General features: G+C 45.9%; 1 protein-coding gene and 1 pseudogene across 2 annotated transcripts in view; both read right to left on the bottom strand.

Annotated features, from left to right (window-relative positions):
• Idua (alpha-L-iduronidase) overlaps window positions 1-18,498 on the bottom strand; it is a 355,977-nt gene that overhangs the window by 228,349 nt on the left and 109,130 nt on the right. The gene's annotated exons all lie outside the window — the stretch shown is intronic.
• LOC126546400 (U2 spliceosomal RNA) lies at window positions 5,351-5,530 on the bottom strand (annotated as a pseudogene).

Raw genomic sequence — 18,498 nt, forward strand, 5'->3', positions numbered from 1 at the left:
CTCAGGACTCTGTGCTGCCATCTGTCGTCTTGTGGGCACTACGATGGTTGCGTTTCCTTCTGTGTACGCTTGCGCAGTGGCTGACACACCATATCGGTGGACGAGCCGACCTTTAAGGACATAAAGATTGCGCTTAAATTGACGATGTCGGAATGTGTGAAGTAGTCTTCGCAGTAAACATTTCGACTGTTTGTGTATTCATTTGTGTATCAGTGTACGGACCGCGTATATTCTTAAATATCGTACTTTACTGGACCTATTCGACGGAATAAAAAAATAATAAAACTCGGGGATGTCATTTTCTGCCTAAAGGGCAGCTCGGCGTAACTAGGACTCCCTAACTTATGGATGAGACTATCGTCGTTGTCAGCCATGAGCACCACCGCCGCTCGATCACTTACGCGTACTGAAGAGCACGTATTCAACCGGTTGTGCAATATCGCCGAACAAATAATACCACGATTGTTCGAAATTTTAGCTTTACCACGTCTTCATTATTTCCTGCAATTATCTGTACGTACATTCACCGGGTTTCTGGCACGTCTCTCATAGTGGGTACGTGCCATATTTCGAAGGATCGTCCTTATCATAACATAATCACCATCATCATCAACGGGATGAATATGTATGTGCTTAACGAACACGCCTGAAGATTGTCCAGGCTACCGATAGAAAACCGCCGTAATAACAATATATCTAAAATAGTTGTCTGCTTATATAATTATGCAATCCATGATTAGTGGTGACACTACGAAGTTACGCACCAGTTTCCCTGAAAGATCTTATTGTAACCAGAAGTGCTCGAATACGTTATATGCGTGTTCTCACGTTGACATTAAAAATCTAGATCATTCAGCCAGCTTATATCTGAGGGAAACGGGGATATATTAGGCGTGCATTGCAGTCACATATACAAATGTGTTGGTTAGTTAAGGTCTAAGTGAGCATTGCTAAACCCTCGTTTTCTACATACACAGAGGCGTCATATGAAATGCGTACAAATTTCCCACTACCCTGGAAGAACCAAGAGCGGAAGCTGTGTTATATTTGGGGGGGGGGGGGGGGGAGAGGGAGAGAGAGAGAAACTTTATTTGGTTCCTTCAAGGATTTGGGGAACGTCAGCAGAACGTTATGTGTAATGTGCACGCAAAATATCAACTGCGTAGTTTAAACTGCGTAGCCTTCGCGGCAAATTACTTACTCTAGTTTTGAAAGGTCCCACAAGCTTATTTTACGAAATTCCTTCTAAGTTTCGCTAATCTCCTGAAAGAACTTAACTCGCCTTAAAATTGACATGGTAAAGGAAGGAGGAATTCTTATCACGGATGCGTGGGCGGAATTGCAAAAAGAATCAGTCAAAGATGGGTTTTGCAAAAAGTTCTCAAATAAGGTTTCTCAAAGTGTTTTACGACTGTTAGCCGCAGTATTTTTTAGTCCTAAGAGAACTGTACGCGACAGTGTGTTCACGTTCGTTGGAAATAGGGGTGATGCTGGTGGTGATGTGTGGATAAAGCTCGATGTTTTGTCATGACAAAATTGCTGGAAATGTTTATATAATACCCGTTTTCTGCCGACTTTCATGCGTTTCATGCGCAGCAGGTTTCCCCGTTGTCTTCACTGAACTAACAAGACACGTTATATATGTTTTCTGGAGATAAGAGGCCGGCTTTGAATTGACGGGCAGGTCTCGGGAATATCTTTTTAAGCTGCCTACGTAAGTCACAGAAAGCATGACACGGTAACCTGTCGTTGATATAATCGTCGTCCGCCATAGGATCCACTGCGGCTATATCACTTCCGCGCACTGAGGAACATATTTTCATCCCGTCTAAGCACATCTTCATGTCAACTACTACCAAACTATTGTGCAGTGCAGACCGATTTTAAAAAATATATATCATGGGGGTTTTACTTTTCAAAATCGCGATCTCATGATGAGGCACGCCGTAGCGGGCAACTCCGGATTAATTTTGCCCTCTTGGTAATCCTTATCATCATCATCATCATCATCATCATCATCATCATCATCATCATCATCATCAGCCTGGTTACGCCCACTGCAGGGCAAAGGCCTCTCCCATACTTCTCCAACAACCCCGGTCATGTAATCCTTAATGTCCGCCTAAATCGAAGTACACGGGTGTTTTTGCATTTCGCCCCTATCGAAATACGTATTCCGACGGATAAGTTGGAATTTTAGCGAGGCGAATTGTTCTTAAAGCGGTTAGCTGAATGCTATATAATATTATTTTAGAGAAGAGGTTAGGCCCTATACGTACCATGTACTTTAGGTCACATTGCTGACCCTTTATCTCTATAGATGTAGACAGAAAAATGAGAAAGAAATTTAGTTACAGAAAGGCAGAGAGGTCGCTCAGTAGATGCAGCTATTAAAATAAATATATTGTATCAATATTTTCAGCATTTGTTCTTTTTGTTGAAGTATATAGCTAACATTATATCATTATGCTCGCTTTGTAAATTTTTTTACGAAGGGGGCGGCGGCCCTCTCAGACCCGCGGAAGTAGCGAGGAACCAAGACCTCGAGGAGCACAACGCACGAGACTGACGTAGAGGCCGCGTCGCGGTAAAAGCTTGTCCTCCCTGCGTGGAGGGAGCCTAACCGATCCTGCAGGCATTTTCAATAAAGTTGTTCTCTCTCTCTCTCTCTCTCTCTCTCTCTCTCTCTCTTGTTTGGTCATCTCATCAGGTTACAAAATGTAGGCGCCGAAGAAGAAACTAATCACTGCGTGTAAAGATATGACACCGAACTAATCCACAAGTAAACGATGTGCTCGGCATAATACTATAGCCAAAGTTTGGGACTCGACTTGGCTCTTGGAAAAGCTAGTTGTTGTTGTTGTTGTTGTAGATTTTGCAAAAGTAAATCTACAAAAACAGCTTTCTTTCAGTAAAAAGAATACATTATAACACATTTTGAAAAGAAACCTATAACGGTTCGACTGTTTGTTGTTCATACAGATGTATCTGTTTTAGTTAACCAAAAGTTTCGAACAAAAATGTTTAATTATTATGGCACACCGGGTCTCAAACAGGAACTAACAAAATCTTGCCTATGCCATTGGCAACAAATCGTCGAAATAAAAAAACCAAGGTGACGAGATATGAAGGCAGTTTACGAAGTACCGCACGGGAGTATATTAGGTCACGTGTTGTTTACTTTATACATTGATGATGTGGTATACGTAATAATTGCAGTGCAAAACTTATTATACATACGGATAACACCAGCATTTTCTTTTCAGGTAATAGCCTACATAAATTTTAATACATACACAATGGCAATTGTAAAGTACAAAACTTAGCAGTATGGTCGTTACCGAATGGCGTAAAAATTAATTACAGCAAAATAAAGGCAATTATTTTGAGACCAAAGAACAAAGAAATCCTTTCAAATGTAGATATTGTTTTAAACTGTCGTACCATTTAACTTGTTTATCATTTTAGGCACCTACGAGCGGCCTTTTCTGCGAATATGTCCTAGGATAGTCATACAAGTCTGATCCAAAACATTGTTCGCAAAACAGGAATAGTTGGTCGCATCAAGTACATTCTCTTGGCGCAGGTAAAATTACTTATTTACAATTCCTTATGTTACTCTCACTTGCTGTGTAATGGCCTGCGGCATCAGGACGTTTTCTAAGATACAAAAAATAAGTGCAATGTACGAACAGTTCATTCTGTATGCTTATAATACCTCTTTTAGCACGCCAACTGCTGATCTATTTATCAGTGCTTCCTGTAATTAGAATTCACCAGTGATGGCATTATATGCTAAGTATGCGACGGTCCAATTTCTCGGTATTCTTTGCGGTGTTCTTTGCATCTTAGCCCTGCAGTACCTCAGCAGTGTTGGCAACCTGCTGCCTTGAGTTCTTGTCGACCAGGTTCGAGCTGACGACGGTCTCTGCGTCCCAAATCTGGTTTAAAAAATTTAAATTAAATTATGGGGTTTTACGTGCCAAAACCACTTTCAGATTATGAGGCACCCCGTAGTGGAGGACTCCGGAAATATCGACCTCCTGGGGTTCTTTAACGTGCACCTAAATCTAAGTACATGGGTATTTTCGCATTTCGCCCCCATCGAAATGCGGGCGCCGTGGTCGGGATTCGATCCCGCGACCTGGTGCTCAGCAGCCTAACACCATAGTCACTGAGCAACCACGGCGGGTCAAATCTGGTTGTATTTGGTTGTATTTGGTTGTAAACTCTGTATCTCTTCTGTGCTGCTTCGACGTAGTGGACCCTCCCACCGTCGTTGTTGGGTGTGACCATCTCTGCACAAGGCGCCAGACCAGGAGCTGAATACTCTGCATCCAACAGCGACCAGCAGCTAGGAAGTATGGATCCTGCTTCTCAAGACAGCGGGCTCGGAGTGCAAAGCGTAGTCACGGTACTTTTTGTCTGTCGCGTGACGTTCTGCTGCGAAGACTCGCGGAGCGTCCGAGACAGCCTGCGGTTAGACCAGTCGACGCCAGTGGTGGCCTCACACGTTGCGCATTCCTTCATGACGCCGTCTTATGCGCAATGAGTCACGTTGATCGCAAACATTTTTGTCTGTTTAATAAAACTGGCCCACACCTTCCATTCATACGTAAGTGTAGTCGTCTCATAGTATCTTCACAATAGTCATTCATTGCGCTTATTTGAGACAATAAAAGAAACTGATCGGACGCACGAATCTCGAAGATACTTTTTTAGGCTTTCCGCGTAACTCTCAGAAACCACGATGTCTTTAGCTTATCGCTGACGTCATCATTGTTGTCAGCCATGATAGCCCCCGCCACTCGATCACTTGCGTGCCATAATGTATAGAGAATAACAAAATATCAATAAAAGAAAGTGACACACATGGAGTAGGTGTACGATTAGAAAACATGCGAGGAGCGCCGATAGTAGCAATAGCAAATCGCCGTAGTGGCAAGGTATCTAGAAGAGTCGTCTGATTGAATGACGAGGACAAAATTTTCAGTTAACTTCAGTGGTCTTACGCGCCAAAACTAAGATCTGTTTATGAGACACCCCATAGTTGAAGGTACCGGATTAATTTGGCCAGCGGGGCTTTTTAATTCACCGCCAGCTTTATTCTAAGTACACGAGCATCTTCTTTCTTCTTCTTTTTTTCGCGCTTCGCCCTTTTCGAACTACGGCCACCGCGGCCGGGAACGAACCCAGGACCTAGAGCTTACCGGCGCAACACCATTAAACTAACGCAGCAGGCGGCGAAACAAAACAGAAATACGGCAATTATTACAGCAAAGGTCTACATGGCTCGCTTCTGGAAAAATTGAGTTCGTCTATCAAGCCGTACAGATCGAGAATTTCCCCCCATACGTTGACCGATCGCGAAGATAGTGCAATACCGGACCGACCCGCGGCGGAGGTGAAGTAGGCGTTAAGCACTCCACCAACTTGCAAACATAAGTATGATATCTTAGGTCCCAATACAACCTGTATCAGATATTAAGCTTATAGGAAGAGATACTACACTTTGGCGCGCGTCGGCTATGTCTGCGTTGCTTTTCGAGTGACCTCACAACTACTACTGCACCGTGGGACGTCGACCAACGCACGATCGCCTAGACTACGGACGAGAAGTGTGTGCCCTCGGAGAGCGGTGAGCTGCGTGTCTGTCCTAGGTGCCGGGATTCGTTAGCGAAAGACGTCGTGCGGCATTTTGCAAGAATACATGGGTATGTACACCCCCCGATGCCTCATCGTCTTCCGAGGCTCAACATCGTGGAGGAGCGACTAGTCGCACCTCGCCTTCCATTTATGTGCATACCGCGTTTGAAGCCCGGCAATGGACAGTTCGCCATTAAAAGGCCCACATACACAGCTTCGCTGGTCATCCAACCTTCACACAGCAGAATGGCACTGAATTGGGTTTTTTTTTTTCTAATTACAAACCATACGGAAAGTATTCTAAAGCGTCCCAACGAGGCTGAGGTATTTTCTGCTGATGTTCTCATGCACCGTGTGGACAACAGAATGGCCGCGAAGCGGAAGAATCAAGGTAGAGCCATTTTCACTGATCCTACAAGCACTACAATTGTGCGAGTGACCGGCTTTGTTCTCTGCGAAATTACGCAGAGAGATAAATATCCATATTCCATCAAATATTCCTCGTCATGAGAATAATGATTTTAAATCGACGCTTTATTTTTCTACCTCCTCGAGATTAGGCGTGTCGACGTCGTCTGCCATCTAGAATAGGAGCTGCTCGTTTGGAACCAGTTCCCCCCACGCTGCAGCGCGATTGGCATCGAACTCTTGCCTGTAATTGCCTAACAGCACTTTTTCCCGCTTCCCTCGAGCTATGCAGAGCGTTGAGACGCTTGGGGCATGAATGGTTTCCTACAGCAGCTACAGGGTCTAACGTCCCAGAACTCCACAATGAGTTACCAGGGAAACAGTAGTGGTGAGAGCCGTAGCCTTTTAAATGAGTAAGCATTTCTATACCTACCCAACGAGAAATTGGTCCGCCACGTAAGACAATGAATGGCTCATACCCCCGTAAGCAAGCAAAAAAATGCACTGGCTACAGGCAGAGGCTACAAGTGCTCAGCAAAGTGAAGCGAACAGTGCATACATTCATTGCAATCGCGCATAAAACACACAGACCACCGTACGTTTCAACAAAGAACGAGCTCAAAACAAGCATCTGAACCATCAATAAATCATTACGTACCTCCCTCAGAAAATGTACTGGTGGTTTCGCAATGGCTTCGATAAATTAACCTTAGTTCACCTTAATTAACACCAAAGGTCATGGCTTCGACTCCCACCAAAGGCACAGACTTGGATTGCGCCATGGAACTCTATCTTAAACCTACCTTATCATGTTCGCTATGAAAAATGGTATGCGAACGATCGATGAGGGTTGATAAGGGGTTATACTGGTCGGATCAATATCCATGACATGGCTAATGCACCGAGCTCTGTGGAAATACACAAGTCGCACAAGCCTTACGTATACTTAGTCAACAAAAGAAAATTTAAATTATGACAAACTTTTAGTTTCACGTGCCAAAACCACCATCTGATTATGAGGCACCTCGTAGTGGGGCACTACGGATATTTGGACCACCTGGGGTTCTTTAACGTGCACCTAAATCTTAGTACACGGGTGTTTTTGTATTTAGCCCCCTCGAAATGCGGCCACGGTGGCCTGGATTCCATCCCGCGACCTCGTGCTTAGCAGCACAACATCATAGCGACTAACTAACCACGCCGGGTCTAACACATAAATTTCTGCATGAATTGTTTTTTTACTTCTTCACAACCGAGCACGAGACGTGGAACGATGAGAAAGAAGTAGACCCGCGCGTCCTCGTGCAGTTGACGCTCATTCATCGAATCGCCGTTTTCAAGCAGTAGCTTAAGCTCTTGTCCAACAAGAAAGTCATCCTGATTCACTGGGGTAGCGCGCGATCAATAGCGACATAAGGCAGCATCGCCACGGCCAGAGGATCCACAAAGCCTGAACATCACCGAATGTGAGGACGTGTCTGCGTTGCCGGAGCCGCTGCACAGATACAGGAGAAGCGAGAATGTTCGATGCCCCTTCGTGACAGGCCGCGAGACACCGGAGCTTTGGCGCTTGGTCCTACTAGGCATCCACCCATCTCAGGCCACTGAGCACTACTTTGGCGTTCTCGGCAGCGAAAACGATCTCCGTCAGCGCATTCTCATCGTGCTTGCGCAGTGCAACTTCCAATGGGAATCCTGTTTGCGACGTTCGTCGAAGTCATTGCCATTGACGGCGACGAGCAGCTGCATCCGTCGATTGTGCTCCCGAAGACGTCTGAGTTGCACTTTCTCCGGCAACAAAAGCAACGTCCGTCAGCGCATGACCAACGCTCTGACGCAGGACATCTAGGTACAGGAATCCTGTTCGCTTCGATCTCCGAGGCCGCCTCTAGTGACGGCAACCACCGCCAGCAGATGTGGATTCTGCTTCTCACGAGGCCTGAGCTTCGCCTTCCTCGGCAGCAACAACGATCTGCGTCTGCGCATCACCAACGTGCTGCCACACGGACAAGCATGCTTGACACTCCGAAGCTATCGGAACGCACCAAGCCATGGGGCCAAGCGCTGCTGCGGCCCATACAACGGGCCGTGTGCACGGCGTGGGCCGCAGCTAGTTACATCCACACGCAGCTTGTTGTGAGGTTCTCGGCGCCCAGATGCCAAAATGACGTGACTGGTTGCCGTTGGCCACCACCGACGCACGTTCCCCTCTCGTTGAGCACGAATACTCCAGCATTCAAAGAACTGCTGTACAGCTCACCTCCGCCTACGTCAAGACCACCTGTAAGATCATTCCACAACAAGCCGGCGGGCTGGACCTTTCCCTGCGACGCGCCTCAACATTTTGCCTTTCCGGCTGCTGCCACCGACGTCTCTTGCCTTTTTGACGATAGTTGCGTGTATGTCGCGCAAGTCCATGCCGCAGCAGTTGCGCGTCTCCAGGATAACGTCGTAGAGGCTGCGAAAATGCAGAATGGCGACACTGCTCAGGCCCTCACAGCGCTTGCACTTCTGGCACTCGAGACAGGCCAGCTGCGCGAACATCTGCTGCTGTCACTGGGTCTCGACCTGTTCCACCATCGGCTTCAACGGAACTATCTCTGCATCCCCCGCCTCCACGAAGCCAGCCATAGATGCCTCTGCAAGAACGTCGTGGCCGCAATGGAGCTTTCGCCGCCGCTCATTAGGCAGAGCCTCGAGCTTTTCCTTGGCAAAATGGCAGAATACACGGAGCAAGAATACGATCAGAGGTTGAATGCAGTAACACAGCCGTATGCAGCAGACGTCGACCAGGATGAGCACGACAGACTGAACGGCGTCACACAGTCATACAATGACGAAGCTGGCGAAGACAACGTGGTGGAAGACTTAGTGTGCGCTCCCATGCAGCCAGACGAAAGACACCGGAACCTCGCGTCGGGTCCGTCAGAGCTCAGCTTCCTCCTGTATAAAGTGTTCCAGCCGTGTTGCGACAACGATGCCGGTGGCGAGTATACAGCGAGGTTTTGTGCGCGCCGACCCAGGTGGACGATTCTCCACCCTCGAAAGCGCGACACTTGCTGAAGTACAGTAGGCAGAGAGGGGTTCTATGGCGGAAGAGGGCAAGATCGACGAGGAGACACCGCCACTATCGCCAAAAACTACAACCGAGGAGACTCCACCACCTTCCCCTGGCTTTGTTTCAGTGAGCGATCCTGAAGACGATGATGGCGACACGATCACGGTCATCGCGCGGCATTCGCCATCAGGTCTCGGTATGACTGGTGTGAGTGTCTACGAAGACTGTGTGACACCTGGAGGGGCCATTCACTCGCTCATCTTCGGAAGTGTCGGAAAGAGGTCGGAACCCAACAGGAACAGATGAGCTAACACACGGCTATATACCATGTGCTGATTCAGCGCAACTAATTATGGAAACCCTTTTTGTGGTGGTCGTCGAGGCTACTGCCATTAGCGGCAACCAGCAGATGGAGGCGTGGATTCTGCTCCTCAAGACGGCAGGCTTGGAGTGGAACGTACATCTATTGCATTCTTGTGCGTGACGTGGGTTCCTGCTGCGGGGGCTCGTGGAGCGATCTGGACAACTGTGGTTGGATGAGTCGACACAATGTGCGCCTCGGACTTTGCACATGCCTTCATGACGGTGTGAAGTGTGCGAGCAGTCTGGTTCATGATAACGATTTTGTCTCTTTAAAAGCCTTATTGCACACGAACCATTCTAATTATTAATGTACAACTGCCACGTAGCATCTTTTGTATGATCTTCATATGTCCTATCAGGCACAATAAAGGAAATTTAATTCGACGTGAAGCCTTCCGAGACACATTTTTTAGCTGTAGCCGTAAGTCACAGTAAGCACTTATCATTAGCTTATGGTAGATGGGATCACTGCTGTCCGTCATGCCCACCGTCGCAGGTCCATCACTTCACTTGTGTGCACTACAGAGCATATTTTCGAGCCATTTAGCAATATCTCTATATCAATTTAAATCAATGAATGTTCAGTAGAAAGTGACGCACAGGAAGAATAGTTGTACAGTTAGGAAACGCGTGAGCAGCGTCCACGGCTGCAAGAGAGAACCGCCGTAATGGCAAAATATCTGAAAGGCGTTCCTAATTACGCGAACAAACTTTATCGCCGCAGCAAAAAGGACACGCACCGATCTTTAATGGCAGAGACATATTTTGTGAAGTATGCGGAAAGCTCTTAACGAGACTGGGGTAATCTTTGGATGTGCTCGTGTAGGTTATTGCTCCGATGTTGTCTGTAGGCTTCATGTTATCCTTCCCACAGGCTGTATCATACCGGCTTCACGCAGTATCTATGAAACCACCCATCGTCTTCAGTAGTCTGCATGTAACTGTGAAAAAAAAGAAGTTAGACATTGTGGCCATCTGAACAGGGCATTGTATACCAGAGACGATGATGTAAAAAAGTGTTGCCCGCGCAGCTGTATCGTGGCACACGGCGCCCTTTCCAAGTGAATCACTGTCAGAAGCGACGCATCAACAGTCGCGCTGATTTATCGCATGTAACACGCCACCAACTGTGATCAAAATTATAAACTGCATGCACATGATTCGAAATGCATTGTCTTACATGGCCCTTTGAACTAAGTGCTACCGCTGAAAAAAAGTAAGCTCTCAGGTTTATCTCTCTGCCAGCGGAAATGGCCGTACCACCAATATGAAACGCGGAAATGCCATGTGTATTTTTTTTTCTTTAGTTCGAACAGACGTTTTGGAAATCGCGGGTAGCGTGTAGAGCAACTGGGCTTGTTCGAGTCTATTAGCAGACGGGGCGGATTCTATGAGCACGTTGCTTTGTGGGCCACGTTGCCTATCTAGTTGGTTTAGATTTACGACCAGGAATAAGAAAGACACGAACACAGCGCGTACACATACATTGAATTGCAAGTTAGCGCTGTGTGTGAGTCTTTCTTATTCTTGGTCGTATTGTCGTATTGCGCTACTCCGGGTCTGTCATGCTTGGTGGAGTTATTGTGAGCACCTGCGCAACTCGCAGAAGCGCTCCACTTCTGTATTTACAGATCGATCTTCCATAAATTATAGTGCGATGTTCCATGTGCTTTTCTTTAAATTGGTGCCATTAAATAAACATATTCTAGTACTAGTACGATTACGCAGATGGCTATCAGTATTGTTTTGCTTCTTGACTCGTAAGTAATATACATAGGACGCGTCAAGTGGCTGTGCAGCGATGTGTATATATGAACACGGGGAGTTTCCGTAAACGTCAGTTGCTAGAGCGCTCCCGCATCTTTATCACTGTGCCATGCTGTGTTGTTCTGTTCATAGCGCATCCCAGCACAACTAAAATCACAAAGTGTTAAGATAAAAAGAAAAATGAAAAACCAGAAATAGCGGGATAAATGGCATCATATTTAGTAACAATCCTGTAATACCACATTACTGAGAGAGACAGCGCATCTACGGACGAAGGCAGAAACTATGAGAAGACAGGAGAGGAGTGCAGCTAGAAAGACGACTGAAGAAAAAGTAGGAAGCTTGGAAATAAAGGAAGACAGCACGTTTTGAAAGATATAAACATGGAGAAAGTGACAGCGCATTCCTCTGAGAGGTGAGTGTGCCGAAATTTGCAGGAACGCGGAAGGTATTCCCAAGTATACTCATCCGCAGAACCCTCAGTGAAAGAGAAGCTATAGTAGAACGGAACACGTAATAATTCTGGGAATCATTTTGCATAAGAAGAGGACGTCGGTCCACTACGTCTGCAGCTAATTGGCGGAAGTGTATACGAGGATTACTCAGACTTGAAAAGTTGGTACATGAGGTCAGGAAACGATGCTTAAATATAGACTCATTGCCTTTTTCCGAACACGCTGAATAAAAATGCTATTCGAATTCCTTGCGCGATTTCACACTATTGAGTTATATTAATGTATATGACAAATAAATGTAACGGACGACGTATCCCTTTACAATTCCAATAACACCAGGTTTGCTTTGAATAACAACAGTATGCTACCAAAAGTATACAGTAACTATGAATGGCACAAAGCCCAAGTTGCAACAGTAACATTATGGGATAACGGGCTAAACGATATAATATCAAATCAAATCAAATCAAAATCACCTTTTTTCAGGGTATTTCCTGCGGAGGCAGAGACTAAAGGCTGAAATAGCCTGACTGGGCCCCTGCCCCCGTTCAGTTCATACAGCATTTACGCGTTCAATAACATATACAGTAAGGTGCACATTATATTAAAATTACAGTTGCACTCAATGTACAGCCGATGAAGGAAAGAAAGTGACTTCTAATACATCAAATAAGAAGTATGAAATGCATACATGTGTACATAGATCACGCAGATAGATATACATATAGAAAAGGTCACACAGGATTCATGTGTTAGATAGCTAGTAGACCCTTTATCATGTTACAGATATGTAGAGAGCGATTATGTACCAGTTCATTGTGCTTACAAAACAAAAAAAAAAATCGGGAATATAACGTGCATCCTTTGATGCAATAAAGAAAGAAACCTAATCCCGTTTCTAATAGATGGTCCTTACACTACCGTTTTCTGTTTCTTTGAATTATGTTTAATAGTTGTGCTTATTAGTCGTTCATAAGGTATAATCACTGTTGATTACTCACTTCTCTTCATGCATCTCAAAACAGGAGGTTCCCTTACAGGCTTGAGCTATCGGACCTCCTTTTGCATATTCTGCCCAATATGTACTACCTTTGTAAGCAATAGGCGTTCTTTGATTGACTTATTAAAACACCGCCCGGTCCACGGAATAAAAGTAGACTGTTTTACAGGTTTCACGCGATCGAATACGACAAAATTCGCGTTTCAGATGAATTTAAAGTCAGTCCGTTTATCTGGCACCTTTCAGAGAAAAATAGGTCGGACTGCAGAGAACGGCAGCCCTCAGTAGTGTGAATGTCCTTAACTAGTTTGATGTCGTGAGCGTAAAGAAGAAATAAAGGCTACTGGATTGCTGAGGAAAAGCCATTGATGAAAAATAACAAGAGAAGTGGACTTAACGCGGAACCTTGGGGCACACCAGTGGATACTCTATAGACAAAGGCAGATAGTTCGTTGACAATCACGCACAGCTGCGCACTAGAGCTACAATAGCAGCTTCTAATAATAATAATGATAATAATAATAATAATAATTGCACAAAGGAACACGAAGTACAATAAACGGGCCTGTCAAAGCCGCCAGTGGCTTGAGGGACTTGGCCCGGAAAAATAACCGATTCAGCATTCAGTATTCACCTTAGCAACGACATATAACAAAATAATGCAGGAGGACTAACAGCTAGGAAGCTTAACACTAACGAGGGGCAAATCGAGGAATAATAATAATAATAATAATCATAATAATAATAATAACAGCATGAGCTTCACCTCCCCTACCATATCAGCGCACCATATAACATTTGCTCCTTCAGAGAAAAACGCTAAAGCGGAAGAGGTACGAAAGCACTATAAAATTGTCCAAAATTGTTTACTTCAAACCATCGTTTATTCATCTGAATCTCATTGACCAAGTCAGTGACAAGTGAAGAGAGAATAATAATATAAAGATTAAATCTACGCTGCGCATATACCTTAGATTCCTACCGCACTTAACTGCTGACGCGACCATAAAAGAACTTGCAGATTCCTGCGAAGAGCGCCGCAGTAACAGCGACAGTGATCTCATTACTACGCGCTTTATTACCCCCAAATTGGTCGCACACTATGAGTCGCTAAAGCATTCCTAGTGACGCGCCAATCTAATAAAATGAGCCAATATTTTGTTTGTGTGTGTCGTTTTTTTCTGTTTCTGATGTTTGTCTTGCCTTATGGCTATCGTCTGTCTCACGCAAAGGTCTGACCGCACGGCGTCTGACCAGCACCGTCGATGTTGACGCTGCACGGATGCATAGGGCCACGTCAGAGATTGCATATGCTCTTTTTCGTTCATAAGTTTGTTTGCGTGTTCCTTTTCTTTTTTTATCACGTGGTAATACAAAAAATTTGTTGCTCTTCAGTAAACAAGTACACACTTAACAAATTTTACAACGAAATCATGCAAAATACACAGTAAGCAGTTTGCGACGCCTATTCTTTTTCTTTACTTTTTCAGAACCGAACACGCGGCGTTCCACGCTGAGAAAGAACCGCTCTCGCGTGTCCTCGTGAAGCCGATGCTCGTTCATCGAATCGCCATTTTCGAGCGGCAGCAATCGTTCGAGACGGACAAGAAGTGCTACCTGTTTCTCTGTGCTCGCACACCAACACATCGAGGGAAACCAAGATTGCCATGGCCAGAGGATCCCCAACGCCTGAGCATCGCCAACTGGCAAGACGCGCCGACGTTGGCGGAGCCTCTGTACAGATGTACCAGGAACGAGGATGTACGACGCACCTTCGTGTCAAGCTGGGACAACACGGAGTTTCTACGCTGGGTGCTATACCGCAGCTACCTGTGCAGAAACACCAAATGCTACCTAGGCGTTCACAGCTACGAATAACATCCGCGTTAGCGCATCAACATCGCGGTGACGAAGCGCAATTAGCTACGGGAATCCAGTTCACCGCCTTCATCGAGGACGCTGCACGTGAGGGCGACCAGCTACTGCAGCTGTGGATCCCGCTTCTCAAACCGAATCAGTGGTGGCTTCCTCGACAGCCAGAACGCTCACCGCATCACCAAAGCACTGAAGCACTGAACATCATCCTGGACACGCGGCAGCTTTGGGAACGTGCCGAGCCATCCGGCGAATCACTGCCCCACTTACAACAGGCTGTGTGCTCGGCTTGGTTCACTACGACTTTCATCAACCCGCCGCTTGTTGTAAGCTTCTCCGCTCCCGGATGCCGAAATCACGTGACTAGTTGCCACTCGCTGCCCCCGAGGCACGGTCGCCTTTCGTGCAGCACGAACGCACATGGATTCGTGGCAATGCTGAGCTGCTCACCTCCGTTTAGCCAAGCCCGCCTAGGAGGTCAATGCCCACGAAGCCGCCAGCGCGACTGCTTTCCTGCCGCACACCTGTACCTCCTGCCTTTCCTGCTGCTGACACCAGGTCCTCTGTCCACTGCGACAACATGTGCGTGGGCGTCGCGCTGGTCCGTGCTGCAGCAGTTGCGCGCCTCCAGGATGACGTAGAGGCTGCGCAGGCGAGGAATGGCAACGCTGTTGGGGGCTTTCCCAGTGATTGCACTTCTGGCCCAGGGGATCGGCGAGCGTGGTGAACATCTGCTGCTGGCCCTGGGTCTGGATTTGCTCGAGCATTGCCTTCGACTGGACTACCTTTGCACCTACCGCCTAGGGACAACCAACTAGCCATAGAGGGCTCTGCAAGAGCGTCCTGGCCGCACACGAACTTGCGCCGCCGTTCATTAGGCACAGCCTCGAGCTTTTCCTTTAGAGGATCTCACAACACAGAGAGCAGAATAAATGTAAAAGGCTGAATGCAGTAACGCAGCCGTACGCCGTAGACCTCAACCAGGATAAATAGGACAGCCTGAATGTAGCCACGCAGTCATTCAACGGCAAAGTTGAGGAAGATGACACGGCGGAACACTCCGTGTGCCCTCCCATGCAACCAGAGGAAAGACACCGGCGTCCCGTGCTCGATCCGACGTATAGTTCCCCGCCACTCAATCTGCCGGACGTCAGGACTCCGTGGTGCCATCTTTCGTTTTGTGGGCACTACGACGGTTGGGTTTCCTCCTCTGCAGGCTGGTGCAGTGGCGGCCACACCATACTTATGGACGAGGCGACTTTAAAGGACCTGGAGATTACGCTTAAATTGACGACGTCGAAACGTGTGAGGTAGTCTTCGTAGTGAACATTTCGACTGTTTGTTAGCAGGAGCCCACTAAGATCATTTGTGTATCAGTGTACTGACCGCGTATATTCTTACATATCGTACTTTACTGGACCTATTCGACGAAATAAAAGAAATAATAAAACTTCATGCGCCGGTCTCGGGAATGTCGTTCTCTGCTTAAAGGGCAGCTCGCCGTAACCAGGACACCCTAACTTATGAATGAAACCATCGTCGTTGTCAGCCATGAGCACCACCGCCGCTCGATCACTTACGCGTACTGAAGAGCACATATTCAACCGGTTGTGCAACATCGCCGACCAAATAATACCTCGATTGTTCCAAATTTTCGCTTTACCACATCGTCATTATTTCCTACAATTACCTGTACGTACATTCACCGGATTTCTGGCACGTCCCTCATGGTGGGTAGGTGCCATATTTCGAAGGATTATCCTTATCATAATATAATCACCATCATCATCAACGGGATGAATAGGTGTGTGCTTAACGAACACGCCTGAAGATTGTCTACGCTACCGATAGAAAATTGCCGTGATAACAATATATCTAAAATAGTTGTCTGCTTATATAATTATGCAATCCATGATTAGTGGTGACACTACGAAACGCACCAGTTTCCCTGAAAGCTCGTATTGTGACCAGAATTGCTCGAATACGTTATATGCGTGTTCTCACGTTGTCATGAAAAAACCTAGATCATTCACCCACACTGTAAAATAATTTACACCCTTAAAAGTGAAAAAGGGTGTAAATGTGTCTATAACTCACACCCTTAGGGTGTCGGCTACATAAATCACACCCTAATGCTGTGAGTTATAGAATATTTGCACGTAACGTCAATTTACACTGACACCCTTAGGGTGTCGCCTATATAAATCACACCCTAAGGGTGTGAGTTATAGACAAATTACACCCTTTTTTCACCCGCCGTGGTTGCTCAGTGGCTATGGTGTTAGGCGGCTGAGCACGAGGTCGCGGGATCGAATCCCGGCCACTGCTGCCGCATTTCGATGGGGGCGAAATGCGAAAACACCCGTGTACTTTGATTTAGGTGCACGTTAAAGAACCCCAGGAGGTCAAAATTTCCGGAGTCCTCCACTACAGCGTGCCTCATAATCAGAAAGTGGTTTTGGCACATAAAACCCCATAATTTAATTTTAACACCCTTTTTTTCAGTTTTAAGGGTGTAAATTATTTTACAGTGCAGCTTATATCTTAGCGAAACGGGGACATATTAGGCGTGCATTGCAGTCACATATTGAAATGTGTTCTTTGTTAAGGGCGAAGTGAAAATGGCTTAACGCTCGTTTTCCCCATGTTGAGAGGCGTTATATGAAATGCTTGCCACTTTTCCACTCACCTGACAGAAGCAAGAGCGGAAGCTGTGTTATGCTCGGAGAAGATCGGCGCCATGTTATGGTTGATGTGTACGGAAAATTTGAACTGCATAGCTTATAAACAGCCTTTGTGGCAAATTACTTGCTCGAGCTTTGCAAAGTTCCACAAGCTTACTTTACGAAATTCCTCCTAGGTTTCCCTAATCTCCTGAAAGAACTCAACACGCCTTAAAGTTGACATGTTAAAGTAAGGAGGAATTCTTATGAAGTGTGCGTGGGCATAATTGCAAAACATATGAGTCAAAGAAGGGTTCTGCAAAAAGTTCTTTAATAATGTTTCCGAAAGTGTTTCTCGACCGTTATCCACAATATTTTTTAGTCCTAAGAGAACTGTACGTGACAGTGTGTTCATCATTGTTGGAAATAGGGGCGATCCTGGTGCTCATGTGTGGATAAAGCTCGATGTTTTGTCATGACAAAATTGTTGGAAGTATTTACATAATACCCGTTTTCTGCCAGCTTTCATGCGTTTCATGCGCAGCAGGTTTCCGCGCTGTCTTCACTGAACTAACAAGACACGTTGTATATGTTTTCTGGAGATATGAGGCCGGCTTTGGGTGACGTGTAGGCGAAGATCAAATGTGCAGCATAAATGAGGTCTTTGCATTAAACTTATGTAATCAAGCGCTCCCGAGCTTTATCAATGTGTTATCAATAGCGCAGGATTTCCCCTACTTTTCTAGAAGAATTGCATATAGCAGCCACCAACACAAAATTAAATAAAAGGAAAAATAGGGAGAACGCAAAAGCTAAATTGCATGTGCTCTTAGTTATCTCAGAATTAAATACAGCCTTTGTCCACAATATTCCTTCGAGAACTACTTGAAAGCGTTACAACGCTCTTATCCGCTGTGCCTAACAGCATCACTAAAGAACACTAAGTGACGTTAAATTTAGACTTGGTGAATTTGGGTTCCATGTTAAGTTTAATGCTGGGCGAAACGTTTTTCGTTCAATTGTGAATTTCGCAAGTAATAACTGAACAATCTCATCTCCCTTTTTTAACGCATCATAAGAGGTTCGTAGCAGGTTTCCGCTTGTCGGACGCGTCACCTTGTTTAAATTTCGTGGCAATAGGGAGCAGGTTTAATGGTTGATGAGTAAACACTGTTCATGGTGGGTGGGTTAATAATTATGATATTTTCGGTAAATTTCGTATACAGCGTTCCTGGGCGTTGCAAGGATGTTTAAAGAATATCG

Source organism: Dermacentor andersoni, chromosome 1 (assembly GCF_023375885.2).
Source record: "Dermacentor andersoni chromosome 1, qqDerAnde1_hic_scaffold, whole genome shotgun sequence".
In the NCBI taxonomy this organism is placed as follows: domain Eukaryota; kingdom Metazoa; phylum Arthropoda; class Arachnida; order Ixodida; family Ixodidae; genus Dermacentor; species Dermacentor andersoni.